The sequence below is a fragment of the Balaenoptera musculus genome, chromosome 2 (genome assembly GCF_009873245.2).
Source record: "Balaenoptera musculus isolate JJ_BM4_2016_0621 chromosome 2, mBalMus1.pri.v3, whole genome shotgun sequence".
Taxonomy (NCBI): domain Eukaryota; kingdom Metazoa; phylum Chordata; class Mammalia; order Artiodactyla; family Balaenopteridae; genus Balaenoptera; species Balaenoptera musculus.
The window spans coordinates 38,885,591-38,900,497 of NC_045786.1; the positions used below are offsets into that span (position 1 = coordinate 38,885,591).

A 14,907-nucleotide genomic window follows, 5' to 3' on the forward strand; every position below is an offset into this window, starting at 1 on the left:
AACTCGCCTTGAAAATCTCTTAGGAAGGTGTCATGGCGGAGGCCCCCCACATTCTCTCCTAAAGATTTGAACACAATCATCTTTCTTCCATTACTGGGTGGGACTGTTGTTTGTTTATCTGAGCAGCAGATGAATTGCTTGTTAGGAGGGCCATGTTGGATGAGAAATACATGTCATGAAACACTAGATACAAGTGTGGTTCCTCAAAATGCTCTCACTCTGAGAGAAACGAGGGAACAGAGGCCAACTCTGGGAGCAGCAAATTTGAGCCCCGTGTCTCTGGCTCACTGGGAACACAGACCCATCAGCGGAATGCCTGCAGAATTTCTTACTAAAGCATGCTCTCTCCCAGTGACCGCCACTGCACTGTAGCTGAGCCTCCAACCCAGGAGAGCCTGATGCCAATTTCCCTTGATGGAAAAATTCACTCACAGCTGCACAATCAGCTGTAAGAGGGCAAGGAACTAGGGCTCTCTGCATCACATGACGAGAAGACATCACTTTCTCCGACCTAGCTTGTGGGCTTTCCGGAAAGTCAGGGAAAACTTTTAATTTCTCCTTTTGTATTCCCTACTGTGTCCAATAGAGAGCCTGGCACGTAGAATAGTCCAATTATGGAAAACTATTTACTGACTTGGAAACATGTTCACCCTATATCATAAAGCTCAAAAAGCAAGTTGCAAAATAATATGTAGAATGCAATTCCATTCTGTTCTTACGTATACCTATTCACAGAAAAAAGACCAGAAAAATATATAGAAATTTAACTCTGGTCATTGTTGGGAGGAGAGTTTATAGTAGATTTTAATTTTTTCCATTTTGAGCATTTTTATTTCCTAAACTTTCTATGCTGTTCTTTATTATTTTTTAAAGGAAAAGTGTTTTTAAAGATAAAATGAAATTTTATATCCTTTAAAAAAATCTACATTCAAGACAATCGCACTAGAAAATAAGCTCCAATCCTGCCAGGCCGTTAGGAGAACTGGAGTTTGTGGGTCAAAGCCAACGGATTCCCCAGTGACCAAGGTGACAGCCAATTAGGGTTGGTGTGGGGAGGTGGGGAGGAGTGTCTCAGGGAAGAAGGGAGGAGGGAGACAGTTCTCTATGTGTTAGAAGTCTTGGAAACCTGCTGGGAAACAGAATTTTCTTCTGTCACAGTGAGTGTTCAACAGACTCTGGGCCCAAGGTCTTTCCAGCTCATGGCTCCCTCTCCTGAAGGTGGCCCTGACTCCGAGCCAAGGAATCCCCATGAAGTTCAAGGGCATGGTGTGCAGGAATAAACAGGGCTTTACACACCCCCCCTGAAGGACAGGCCCCAGACTGGGTAACAAGCCCCGGTGCTTCTCTTTCTTATGCTAGATGTCAGGGTCTGGTCTGGGAAATTCATCTTCTCTCGGGGCATAGTGCACGGAATAGCCAGGAGACCATGAACTTTATAATCAGATAGTCATGAGTGCAAGTCCTGACCCTACCACTTACCAACTTTGCCTCAGTTTCACTATCTATAAAATAGGGATAATTAGACCTACTTCATAGAGCTTCCTGCTGACTCAGCATGAAGTGTGTGTACCTGGGGAGTTTGGTTCAGGTCATGGGAGGGCATTTATATCCTTTGTACTCAACTTGCCCAGTCTCTGGTTAGCTTACACGCACTGACCTATTGGAAGATATATCATTTATTTAATCTGCCTTCCCTGATAGAACTTCCTTTATATCTTACAAATGAAGCATAGATCTAAAATATGACAGCAAGTCAATAAAGGATGCTATAGGTTGAATTTTGTCTCTCCCCCCACCCCAAAAGAGATGTTGAAGCTCTAAGCCCCAGTACCTGTGAATGTGACCTTATCTGGAAATAGAATCTTTGCAGATATAATCAAGTTAAGATGAGCTCATTACAATGGTACAGTAGGCTTGCTGCAGTTTCCAGGTGTGTCGGGAGACTTGTGCTAGCTTCAAGGTGGCAGGGAACATAAGGCTCTTGTTGCATCCCTCAGGTCCCTGCCTGCTCCAAGCTTGTATGACTACCTTAAGAGCATAAGTGGGCAGGAAAGCAGCTGAGGAACTTCAGTTTGGGCAAGAGGAGGCAGTCACATGATCATCCAACCCACTGCTACAAAACGTCAGGTTCTGAGACACCAGGAATGGGCCCGGGGATATTCACGATGAACAGCTTCGAGAGTGTTTCGAGAGCACTTGCTCCGTGCTACGTACCTTGGTTTAGCTATGTTATCTTGCTTTATCCTCCCAATAAACTTATGAGGGGAGAGTCATTATACCCAATTTGCAGATAAGAAAACTGAGACATGCAAGACTAATCAACTATGGCAAGGTCACACCACTGGCGAATTGGTCAAACTGGGCCTGGAGCCCTTTGACCTGACTCCACCCCTGGAAGACAGTGGCCTGATGGATTTCTTGGTGAGTCCAAGTGCTAGATGTCATCAGGAAGGGAACTGGGAATAAAATGTAGGTGACAATGCGCTGGACTCTCCACCACAAAAGAAAGACAAGGTGGAGCTGTAGTTCAAGGAAGGCCCAGAGTGGACGGGGCCTGAGAGGACAGGTGCAGAGCTGGGCGGGGGTAATGTTGCTCAGTGTGGACAGTGAAGGCACAGAAGAGCTGCCCACTGAGGTCTTCAGAATCATGAAGACGCTGAGCTCTGAGGCCAAGGAAACCTCGTCTTTTTCTCTGTCCTCTCCCCGGTGCCTGGCCTACCTCCTACCATGTCATGGGTAGTGCTGGGACCCTGCAGCTTGAAAGATGTACAGGAAATGAGATGAAAGACAGCCCATGGCCCATGTTGGGTGGCCCAATGATAGAATTTGAAGCTCCAAAGGTGGTAGAACTTAAAAATGTAAATTTATTTCTAGAAGCAGCTGCTCCCCAAGACATTCGAGTCATCATGAACTACTAAGGAAAGCTTGGAAGGGAAGTGGCCATTCCTCTCCTCAGCTGGGTCCCGCTGATGGCAGAACATCAGCTGGCCCAGGTGACTATGCAGAGTCCCTGGGCCCTGGCCGGGGTGGGATGGGGCTACTGAGGTGTCTGGGCCAGTGGGGACTGTTCTTAGACAGCCGCCATGTTCAGGAGATAGAGCACTGGGAGCTGGGAGACTGGGCCCTAGTTCCAGCTCTAACAGCCACACCTGTAGCCAGGACATACTCTTTTCTAGGTCCCAGCTTTCATATCTATGACAAGAGAAAGATGCACCACACAATGGCTTTCAAAAGACATAAAATCAGAGTTGTTCTCATAGAACCTGACACAGACCCTCACAATCACTGCCCCTCTCAACTCACTTCTGTGGCCCCTGAGGGGGGTCAGAGACACCCGCCCCCCATGCCAACTCCCTGTGGAGCATGGTTTGAAAAGCACTGGATTGAAGTCACTCAGCAGACTTTGACGGAGCACCTACTGCATGCTAAGCATTTTCTAGGTGTTGGAGATAGAAGACGATCAAGACAGACAGGGCTCCTGTCCCATGCAGCTTTTGTTCTTGGAGGGGCTGGGAAGGGGGCAGACAACCACCAAGGAAAACAACCAAGCAGAAACTTTTAGATAGTGATAAGCTACAGAGAAAATGCAACAAAGGATTGCTGGGGCGTTGGGGTGGAGGTGTTCATCTTCTTGAAATTGGGGGACCAATTTAAAGGCTTCACCGAGGAGGTGACATTTGGACCTGAATGACCAGAATGAACCACCCACGCAAAGTCATGTGGGAAGGACATCCAGGCAGGGGAGACCACGCGGGCAAAGGCCCTGAGGTGGGAACGAGGTGGGAGGCCAGTGGCCGGAGGGTGGTGGGTGAGGGGAGAGTGAATCATGGATGCTGAGACGGCGGGGAGACCAGCTCCTGAGGGCCTTGGGCCAAAGAAGGGGATTGGGCTTTATTCTTAGTGTTAGAGGATCACATCTCTACGGCCTTCTAAGAGCCTCTGCAATCCCCAGAGGGCTGAGGAGGGCGTAATTGCTGCCTGCAACTAAGGGTAGGTCATCGCACAGGGTACTTGCAGTGACTGAGGAGTAGTCCGGACTAGTTGCCAGTTTCCAGCCATCGAAGTTGCCTGAGCCTTATCTGGTGTATATAAGAGTCTTGCTGACCCCCGTGGGTAAAGCCCGGGCGCCCCCAGGCACTGAGAGGGCAGAGGGAGCTCCTGAGAGAAGAGCGATGGAGGCCGAGGTGGGTCGAGGGGGCAGTAGGAGGCCAAGGCTCTGAGTCAGTGCTAGGAGCTTCCTTGACTAACACAGCCACTCCAATCCCCAACCCGGCTACATAGCAGTCCTCTCCCCCAGGGATGGGTTTGAAGACAATCTAAGCAATCAGGTTCCCTCACACCAGGGGGACCCTGTCTCTTAAAACATCACCAAAGCAAGTTACAGCAGAAGCCACTGCAGGCTGGGCTTAGGAAGCAAGTAGGAATCCCAGAATGAGGCTGCCCTAAGGGGAATTAAGGGCTGAGGAAAGGGCTGAAGAAGCCCCCTGGCTGGGCTGTGTGGGCCTGGGTGGGGGTGATGCCCACCGATGGAGTGGTGAGGACAGGGGACAGAGACAGGTAGGTAGGCAGGGCACCTCTTTGCTCAGCTCTGGGGCTGCCATTCCCCCCTGGGGATGCTACTCACTGAGACTTCTGGGAGACTGGTGCCCCCTGGAGTCGGACAGCCAGTAGCGCACACAGCGTTAGGCCTGCAGCCAATGGGGTAGGAGGGGTGTGTGTGGAGCCGGCAGGGCAGCCAGGTCTGGAGAGAGAAAGTGTTCCGAGGCAGGACTCAGCCAAGGAGCCAGGGCCCCACCCTCCGGAAAACCACACTGAATGTTCTACCTCTCTCCTCATTCTTCTTTTAAATCCAGGAAAATAAGGAACTAAAATGAGCTTCCAACATGACCAACCTTTAAACGGAAGGTAGCAGGTAGGAGGTGGGAAAGGAGAGGTTGGGTCCAGCCTCACCCTGGGGGTGGAGAGGGCTTGTCGGGTCAGTGACTGCGTTTGCAGTTTAGGGTTTTAAGCTCTGCTTGGTGGGGTCTCCCTTGTCCCGGGTTGGCCCTGGGGCCCTGGTGCAGCAGCCTCATTCCTGCTGCAGCATCAGACCTGGCTGACTGCCTAGATCAGCAGCTCTAGACTGAGTCCCTCACTCTGCCCTAGGGAAGAAGAGTTCTCTGGTCACATTCAATGTGAGGAACTTGATGGAGATTTCCAATGCCCCTTAGCATATTGAGAAGTCCTGCAAGAAAGGGGCACTTTTTATTCTGTTTAACCCTTAGGGATGAGATCCTTTTTACATGCAATGCTATTGACGTCCCTGGAAGGAATGTTCTACTTTGGGGAACCCTTGCCTAGCTTTTTCTGCCTCTTGGGACGAATGTACTTTAATCCAGGGTCAAGGACAATTGTGTTATGGAAGAAGGGCCCCTGTCTCAGGCAGGAGAGGGGAGGCAGGCTTCCACTTTCTCACTCCCGTAAAGGACAAAGGTGAGGCGAGAGGCTGTAGTTCTGTCTGCAGGGAAGGGAGGACAAGTCACCTTGAGAGGCAGGGCTAGAGGGAGGGGCTTAGAACCAAATGCAACAAGAGGAACTGTTTTGGCCTTTAAACTAGGGGTTCAGAATCAGGACTGCATTAGAATCACCTGGGGAGATCTTGAAAAACACAGATTACTAACCTGCCCCCCACTACCAACAATCTCTGGGGGCACATGAGGCCTGGGAACCCTTGTTTCTCAAAAGCTCCTTGAATGTTTCTGATTCTAGGGACAGAGGTTACCTCTGGTGACAGCCTTCCAGGCCCCTTTTTCAGCGCCTCGTAAAACTGGCAAACATCTGCTACATCCCTGAGTCATCCTAAAATCCAGGTGTTCCCCTGAACCATCTGAATAAGCAGGTCAAAGTGAGGGGAGGAGGAAGGGAGCACCCTTGATGGGGAAGGGAAGTAGCAGGGGGAAGGTCAGGGAAGATCCAGGGTTTGTTGGGGAAAATACCCCTACATATGACCCAGGGTGGTGGCCAGGACAAGGAAGCCCAGGTTTCCTGAGAGAGATGGGAGTCTGGGCTCCCTCCTTGCCTTGGACATTTCTCTTCTAAAGGGTTTTCTTCCCAAAAGCAACCCTGGGGCCAGCAAGGACCCTGGAAGGACAGAGTCAGAAGGTGGCCCAAGGGTGGGCAATGGGTGGTCCCAGGACAAAATGCTTCCACAGTTGGATGGGATGGCACAGTGTTTCTGTGACCTAGCACCTCCAGTAATAACTGGTTTGGATGTGACATATGCTGTGGAGGGAGGAGCCTTAGCAGCCTGGTTAAAGCCGTGGCTCTGCCAACAGCAGCCTGTGCCCTCCCCGTCCAGGGCCCTCCCCTCTCTGGGACTCAGTCTCTTCACCTGCATGATGAAGGAGCCAGGTGACTTAAACGTCTCCTTAGTCCCCCTGTGCTCTAATGCTTCACGATTCTGAGAAGGTTCAGGGAAGTTTGCTGATTTCCCAAGTCCACCCATTTGGCTAGTGGCTTTCAGTTAGGCCTTAATTTGTTGTGATTTCAACTCCATGTCGTTGAGTAATGGTTCCATTTTAAAGAAAGGAAAATGGAGGTATTCGATGACGTGCCTGCACTGAGATAAGTCTCCAGGTTCCCGATCCTGATTTGGTCCTCTATTCAGCAGCTTCCTCAGTTCTGATGTCCCATTCCTACCTCCCTCCCCCCATGGGGATCCCGCTCTTGGGACTGTCACAGCTCAATGGCTGTATCTGCAGTTCCCTCTAGAGGGCGCTGCTGCCTGGTGCGGTAACCTGACCCTAGCAGGCACTGGGAACCTGAGGTCCTGGCTTCTGGCTTTCTTGGGATAGAGTGGCAAAGTGGAGGATGCCTGTTTGGGTGTTGCTGGCACTTTCCTTGTCAAGAATTGAAAGGAATTTATAGTGCAGTGGTCCACTGGTTTGTTCATTCATTCATTCAGACTGTCTGTGCCCAGCACTGGCTTGGGCACAATGCACACCAGATACAAGAGAGTCCTGCTTGGGCTTCACAGGCACCCCCAGAAGGCAACATCCCGGACAGTAATTTCTCCCTGGATCTCGATCTGTGAGGGCAGGGCTTAGTATCTCCATTTTACAGATAAGGAACCTGAGGCTCAGAGAGGTGAAACAATTTCCCCACATCACACAGCCAGTCAGTGCCCAGTTCATGTGACTCCAAGTCAGTGCTCTTCCCCCTGCACACACTGGAGGATGCACACATTGGGCTTCTTGCTGAAGCTAACCCTTCTCCCATCTTCTCACCCCTTGCTGGGAGCTGTGTGTGTGAGGAGGTGCTGACCCTGCACCCCCAGAAGCAGAAGGCATTATTGCGGCAACCGTGTCCCAAACAGCAACCTTCTTTGACCTCATGATCACATGTCCGTACCTGCTGATACTGTAACTTTCCATAGTGGGCCCTTTAAAAACCTCAGATAATCCGAACAGCTGCTATTTTATTGTAGGTCTACTTTGTGTCAAGTCCTTTATTTGCTTTATCTTGAATTCTCTCAACTGTCCCACAAGCCCAATTTCACAGGTGCAGAAACTGAGGCTAAGAGAAGATGACTTGTCTAAGTGCTCATAGTTCGGATTTCAACCTGTATCTGGGCCACCAAAGTCCAAGTTCTCTCTACTTTACCTCTGTGCCCCTGGCTCTTTCTTCATTTGTTGTCTCCTCTTTATTGACTGCCAAACTCTCCCTTCTTGCCCTCCTACCTGCAGCTTACCTTCCTGCTGTTACACACAGTTGGGCATGACCTGACCCAATGACTAAATGAAGATCTGGAGCAGAGTTTCTTAATCTTGGCACTAGGGGCATTTTGGGCTGTATAATTCTCTCTTGTTGAGGAGAAGGCACTGTCCCGTGCATTGTAAATGTTTAGCAGCATCCCTGGTCTCTACCCACTAGATGCCAGTAGTATCGCCCTTCTGTTGTCCCACGGTGACAACAAAAATTGTCTACAGGCACGACCAAATGTTCCCTGGGGGGCAAAATAGCTCCCCAGTTGAGAACCACTGCTCTATAGAAATGAAGGGTCAGGGTCAAGTTGATTATAACCTGTCTTCCCCATTAGACCATGAGTGGCTGGAGGGCAGGAAGAGTGAATTGTTTTATTCACTGCTGTGTTACCCACACCTAGTGCCATGCCTGGCATGTGACAAGTGCTGCTGAAAGAAGAATGAATGAATGAATGAATGAATGAACAAGTAGTTTCCACGGACATGGTATGTTTCAGGATGAGGGCCTGAAGGCCTAGTTTCCCTTCCAGATCCTCACTGACCTGCACTGGGCTGGCCTGGAGCACAATACCTTTTCCTCTCTAGGCCTTGGTCCCCTTTGCCATCTCTTAAATAAGGGTCCTCACTGGCCCTGAAGCCCTGGACATCTGTGGTCTGGGAACTGCCATGTTCCACCTCAGAGGCCCAGAGTCCAGGGGTTGAGGAGAGGGGCCGTCTCCCCGGCTGGACATTGAGATCTGCCCAGTCTTGAGTTTCTCCTTCCTCCTCTTGCTCCTCAAGTCAAATCAATTACAGAGAGACGGGAAGTGCCCCCCCCCTCCCTCCTGCCCCAAGACCGTATGCAGCAGAGGTGGCTCCTTTTTTGGGTGTGTGTCTTAAAAGGAAAAACATGTAACCTCAAAGGTAACCAAATATCCAAATCACGGTGCCCAGCATCACACACCCCAAATCCACCTATTCATGAGTTTAACAAAAAGCTTCTTTAGGATACACTGTAAGGCCATTGAGAGGGAGAAAAGTCGCCTCTTACACGCCCAGGCCAGCCCACAGGGCCGCCCTCCCAGCACACACATACACACACTCATACACACACACATACTCGGCCGCTTACAAGAAGGCTCTGAGTTTTTAAAAGTAAACTCTACGTTTCCGTTCTTGCCCTGGATTCAACTTTTGAAAAAAGGAACCGTTTTACCGTTTTCCCTACAAATTCTCATCTCTCTGGTCCTCCCTTTGCCTCAATCCCACTCCCTCCCTCTACCCTTACCCTTGCCCACCCCCAGCAGCCCATCCTCTGCAGTCTCCACTCCAGCTCCCACCGTGCCCAGGGGCCCAGACCCCCTGCCAGGGAGGGGGTTGTCCTGTTAGTTCAGGGGAAGGAGAGCAGCCGCCCCAGGGGAGATGCCACACAGACAGCCCAACCTTTGCCCCCTGGAACAGGGCTTTCTTAAGGAAGGAGGGTGGTAGTAAAGCTCCCATCAGGACCCAAAGCATGGCCCAGAGGCAGCCTGGTGACAGCAGGAGAGGACGGCTCCCAGCTCCCATTTCAAGATGTGTTCCCATCCACAGACCCCCTTTACCAGGGCAGTCCATTAGCCCTGTCCCTTCTCCTGCTCCACTTGTAAGCAGGCATACCCTCCTCCTTGAACTTGCCCTTCACTCCCACCTCCAGTTTCCATCCCTTGCTGCCTCTACTCCCATGATACTTAAAGGGTTTTGTTCCTATAGGGGCAGCAAGGATGCCCCAGCGCCCGCCAGCTGGAGCCACGAGGCAGGAATTTCTCAGAGACAGAAATATCATCAGGATCAGAGTCTTTCAAATTCTTTTGATCACAACCCGCAGTAAGAAATACATTATACAAATAACAAATTTGTGTCTATTTGTGTGTATACATATATATTATCAACATATATATACTTATGTAGACCTGCATAAGTATGTATCAGAAAGAAAAGTTTCCAAAAGCAATACTTACCTTTACGACATGGGAGGCACTATGAGATTATTCTTTCCTATTTCATTAAACCTCCACGAAATTGGTTTCAAAACCGGCAGTTGGACCACTCCTGTTCTAGATGTTCATGTGGGAGTGGACTAAAAATGACACTCCGAACAGGGTCCTGCGGGTCCTGCGGGCTTCCCCTGGCTCAGCTGAGGTCTTCCTAGTATCCAACAAGAAGGACCTTGGGGAGACCAAGTTCTAGAAGGGATCACTAAAAAAATCCACACCAAAAGTTGGACACACGGTCTTTTACTAAGACAGAACTGGGACCCCAAAGGGGCCTAGAAACCTTGACAAAGGGGCCTAGGAAACCTTGACAAAGTCATGTAGCTAGTAGTTGGCCGAGCCGGGATTTGAACCCGGGTCTACCTTGGCCGGCAGGCTGCCCACCCACATGGCTCTTCCCCACCAGCTCAGCAGGTGAGCTCTCTCTTGGACTCCCTCTCCGACTGGGGAGTCTGACAGGCCATTCTGGGTCTGTGAGGATGGAGAGTGCCCCATCTTGGCAGGCGGGGGTACGGGCTGCCTGGGATAGGAGTGTGTGTGTGAGAGGGTGACAGGGGCAAAATGTGTGCCTGGGTGTGAGGAAGGGCGTGGGGACAGATGTGGCTCACACCAGACAGCGCAGGAGCTCACCCCTCAAGCGCACAGACTTCCTCCAAAGAAGTAAGAATATACGCTGTTTTCCCCTCTGGATTCTTTGCTCTTGTGTTGATCATAGGGCTTTCAGATAATAAAGGAATAATGCCAATTTAAGTATGATTTTCACTGAAAATTCTAGGAAAGAAAAACTTCTACTTAAGATTAAAATCAGTAATAATAATAATATCGAACAGCTTTGAGTACTTGTCCAGTGGCAGACACTGTGCTAAGAGCTTTGCTTGGGTCACATCACAGCTTCCGTTTATTGAGGACCCGCTATGGGCCAGCACTGAGCACAGAGCCTGGCACCTAAGTGGTGCTTAGTAGATGTCAGAGAATGAATGAATGAATATACCAGGCGTTTAGCTAGAAACTGCACAGAAATACATCTAATTTAAACACAACTTGATGTAACCTGAAGAATTCCAGCATTTCTCTGAGAGAGACTTTCTTCCTTTTGATAATTCCTCCATCCAAAACTTCTTAAACTGGAGAGATCTTTTGTTCTGTAATTTTTTCTTTCAGGTTAGAAGCGTCTCCCCAACCCCACACTCCCACCCCTAACAAGCCTTTGGCTTTTCTCCCCCATTGCTTTTCCATTCCTGAGTAGTCTCTTCCTGGCTCAGTGACTGACAGGCCAACACGCCAACATGGATCTTCACAGAGCCTCCTAAGCCCCTTTGCCCCTTCTCCTTGGCAGCCCAGAAGGCAAGGAAGAGAGAGGAGGATTTGATCCCAGACCTCCGGACCCTTCAATCAGGACTAGTGATCAACTATGGCCTCAGAAAACCTAGATTCTAGTCCTACCCCTACCCCTAAGTCACAGTGCAACCTTTAGTGAATCATCACACCGTTCTAGGTTCACTTTCACTTAGCATGAGATGAGATGAATGTGTTTCAGACTGTCAGCTACCCGCCCACGGCAGCATCCAGGAACCAAAATGCCACACTAACCCAGTTCAGCTTTGCATCTTCCTCCCTTCCTTCCTGGTAGCCAGCCACCCCCGCAGAACTGGAATTTACGCATCAATCAACATGCAGAGACCTGGGCTCCTTAGTGGTGAAACCCTAGAAGAACCCCATCAGAACCCCACTATGACTGCAAGGAGGAGAATGATGAAAAAGTTTGGGTTGGATCCTGTCCCCCAATAGGAGATGACTCTCACCCCTACAGTTTGCTTAGCCTAGAATGTGGGTTCCATTGGCATTGACAACTGCCTACCCAACCCCAGGGGTAGAAAGGGTTCCTGCTCCACCATCACTGGCTTCTTCGGCAGAGGGATCCAGAGATGGAAAGGCAACCCATGGCCATGTGTCCTCCCCTCCCCTCCTCTTCCTTGAGAAATGCCCCTTCTTGGTGGCATGTTCAGAGCGCTGCTCTTGTCTCCCTTGCTGGCAGCTCAGGAGCCCTGTCCCAAGCTCTGCCAATTCCTCCTGGCTTTCCCCCACCCCTCCGGGTGCCCAGTGGCCACGGAAGTGGGACCAAAGGGTTCTCTCAGCCTCTACTTAGGCACCTGCTGGGTATCTGACACACTGCCGTGTCATTTCGTTTATTCCTCAGCCACTCTGCTGCTGAAGAGGCCTCCTCCTTCCCCACTGACAGAGGGCAGGCCAAGGCTCAGGAAGATGAAGCAACTCCCCCAGCTCAAAAATAGCACAGCGGGATTTGGACCCACAGTTTCCTGACTCCGGAGCTGCTACTCTGTCCACTATGGCTCCTCCCAGACCCTGGGGCTTGAAAAGTGGGTCCCTTAATTCTGGGGACCGGGAGACAAGAGCCCCTCCTCACATGTCCCTTCGCCCCATTCACTCTGAGTCTGCAACAGCCAGAAAGTTTGCTCAAGTCCACTGCGGACGCAGCCGGGGGACGTCGGGGGCCCCCAGCACACACCTCCCCGGGGGGTGGGGGGAGACGGAGGCAGCGCAGCCTCCAGCACAGAGGGGGCAGCCACAGCACCGCTCCCGGCTCGCCGGGCGCCCTGGGAGAGCCTCTCTCTGGAGGGCAGGAGACGGTTACCTTGAAGAGTTGGGCTCCCTTCTCCAAGAACTTCAGTCCCGTACACTTGGCGAGGCAGCGGGGTCTCCTGGGGCCAGGAGGCCCGGGTCTCGCCGCGCAGAGGGGGAGACGCTCTGGGAGGGCGCTGCGCACCCCTCCTCCTGCCGGCGTCCTGTCCGCAGGTCCCCACGGGCGGTGGCCGCAGCGGCAGCGTCTGGGTTGCGGAGTCCCGGCCGGCCTAGGGAAGGGACACTGAAAGGCGCCCGGAGCCCCCTGGCACCCGTGTCAGATGCCGGCCGGCGAGGGTGCTGAGAGAGAGACTTGAGCAGCGCCGCGCGCGTCCTCAGCTCTGCGAGGCCCCTCTGGAGCAGCGGGAAGGTAGGTGGGCGGGCGGGCACGGCGCGCGGTGACACATACATAGGGGCGGGCGGGGGAGGGGAAGGCCCAGGAGGGGGGCGGGAGGGGGCGAGCGCGAAGGGAAACCCCACCCCCGGGGGACCCGAGGGGCGGCCGACAAGGGGAGGGGAAGGCAGAGGCGTCTGGAGCGCGCTGGTCCCCAGCCCCGGACCGGCGCGCGGCTAGGGAAGCCGCCGGGCGCGCAGGGCGCGAGAGGAGCGCTCCCCGCCGCGGCGCGGCCCCGGCAGCCCCGGCGCCCGCGGGAGGACGGCGGCGCGGGAAGGGCTGGAGGGCCCGCGTCTGCAATGCGGTCGGCCGCTCCGCAGTCGGAGGGGCCCGGGAGGGCTGTACCCGCACTGGCAGCCCCTGCGGGCCCGGCTCCGCAGCCGCCGCGGCCGGACAGGGCTCCCCGGCGCCTGCGCGGGGGTCTGCAGCTGACGCCCCTCAAGATGCGATCGGGAGGGGCGCGGCCCCCTGCTCCCAGGCCACAGTTCGGAAGACCTTCCTGAAGAGCTGGCTGAAAGTTTTTGGGGATGGGGTGCGGCGAGATGGCAGGGGAGTGCGGAGCGGGGCTGGGGGTGGCGGTGGGGAGGAAGTTAGAGGACAGCGGGAGGCGTGCTGGGGGCTGGGAGCCTCAAGACCAAAGGCTGAGGGTTTTCAAAATCTAGGAGAGACCAAGGACATCTCAAATGAAGCAGGAATTCTCCAGTAGCTGCAGAGACCACCCTCCTTAATTTTGTTTCCACGCAAAAGAATAAAAGAACAGGTTTTGAAGACCTTCTGAGCTGGTTGCTTAATACACATTAATGTCTCATTTAATTTTCTCAAAGAGCCCAATGAGGTAAATATATGTAAATATTACAACTAATCTCCCCTTGCAAAAAAAAAAAAAAAAAAAAGATGTGAAAACTGAGGCTCAGAGGGTAATGTAGTTACCACTCAAGGTGGGGTTTGAATTCAAACCCAAGGTCATACTCTCTGCTGCTACACAAGCTTCTGGTTCAACCTTAGCACTTTGGGGGACCCAGGCTGGCTGGTGGCCTTCAGGGTCCTTATGGAGGAAGCTGCTGGTGATTGACACTAAGATTTAGTGGCCTTGGTCAGTGTGGTAGAAGCCGCTAGACCCCTCATTGGGTGGGGACTGAATGGAGAAGGACAAGAAGTGGGATCTTTGCGGGCTGCCCATTACAGAGATAACAGACCCAGCTTTTCCTTGGTTAAAAGGAGCCAGAGTGCCTCACTTTCCCCAGCGTGAGTCCTCTGGAACTGTGTGGGTATTTTACCGGCCATCTCTCCTGCGGGACAGGACTGGCCCTGGCCCAGCACATTCTCTGGAGCTGCCCCCCACCCCTTCCCTGCACAGGACAGTGAAGCCTAGGGAGGGCGTGGTGCCCACTCCACCCGCTGGTCTGGGGAGCTGGGGTTAAGGTGTTCCATCGGTTGGCGGTTCTGGTTTCACCAGTGTTCTACCTGAGTCTGTTGGCTTCTCCGAGTCAGGTCTCTAAGTTGCAGAGCACTTTGGGCACTGCTGACAGGACAGTGACCAGAGCCCCTTAGGCGGAAACAGCGACTTTCAAAGAAATGGGATGAAATCTTATTAGTTACTGGCCCTAATGTCAGGACCAGGGGAAATGACACTTCTAGAAAAAAACAATCTTTAAAATTCCAACAGGAGGGTCATGAATTCTCATGTCAGTATTCATTCATCAGATGCTCTTGGTGAGAACAAACCGCACCCTCACCTGTGAAATGGGGCCATATCTGACATATATCCCAGGACATGTGAGGTTAGTGAAGGACAATTCAATTTAAGGACAAATATTAATTAGGTAATTAATCTTTGTAATGAAGGGAGTGAATGTTTATTGATCATCTAGTTTGTAATGAAACTAAGAAGCATATAATAGGCACCTATTGTGTGCCAGACACTGCTTGATACCACGGCCTGGCAGGTGGCTCTTATTCCCATTTTACACACTAAGAAACTGAGACTAAGAGTCCACCCAGGTAGTGAATGAGTGCAGGTTGGCATGACTCCACACTGCCTACCTTTACAGGCTGCAGAAAACCCAGCATGATGGGAAAGCATTTGGATACTTTAAAGACTGTGTTGAGAGAATCAAAGGAC

General features: G+C 51.9%; 1 protein-coding gene across 3 annotated transcripts in view; it reads right to left on the minus strand.

The window, feature by feature from the left end:
- The window catches only part of ACAN (aggrecan), a 62,714-nt gene extending 49,959 nt beyond the window's left edge, over nt 1-12,755 (minus strand). For all 3 annotated transcript variants that reach the window (XM_036843480.1, XM_036843479.1, XM_036843478.1), the window contains exon 1: nt 12,405-12,755. The gene's annotated coding sequence lies outside the window, so the exon portion shown is untranslated. The remainder of the gene's footprint in view (nt 1-12,404) is intronic.
- Between the last annotated feature and the right edge of the window lie 2,152 nt (nt 12,756-14,907).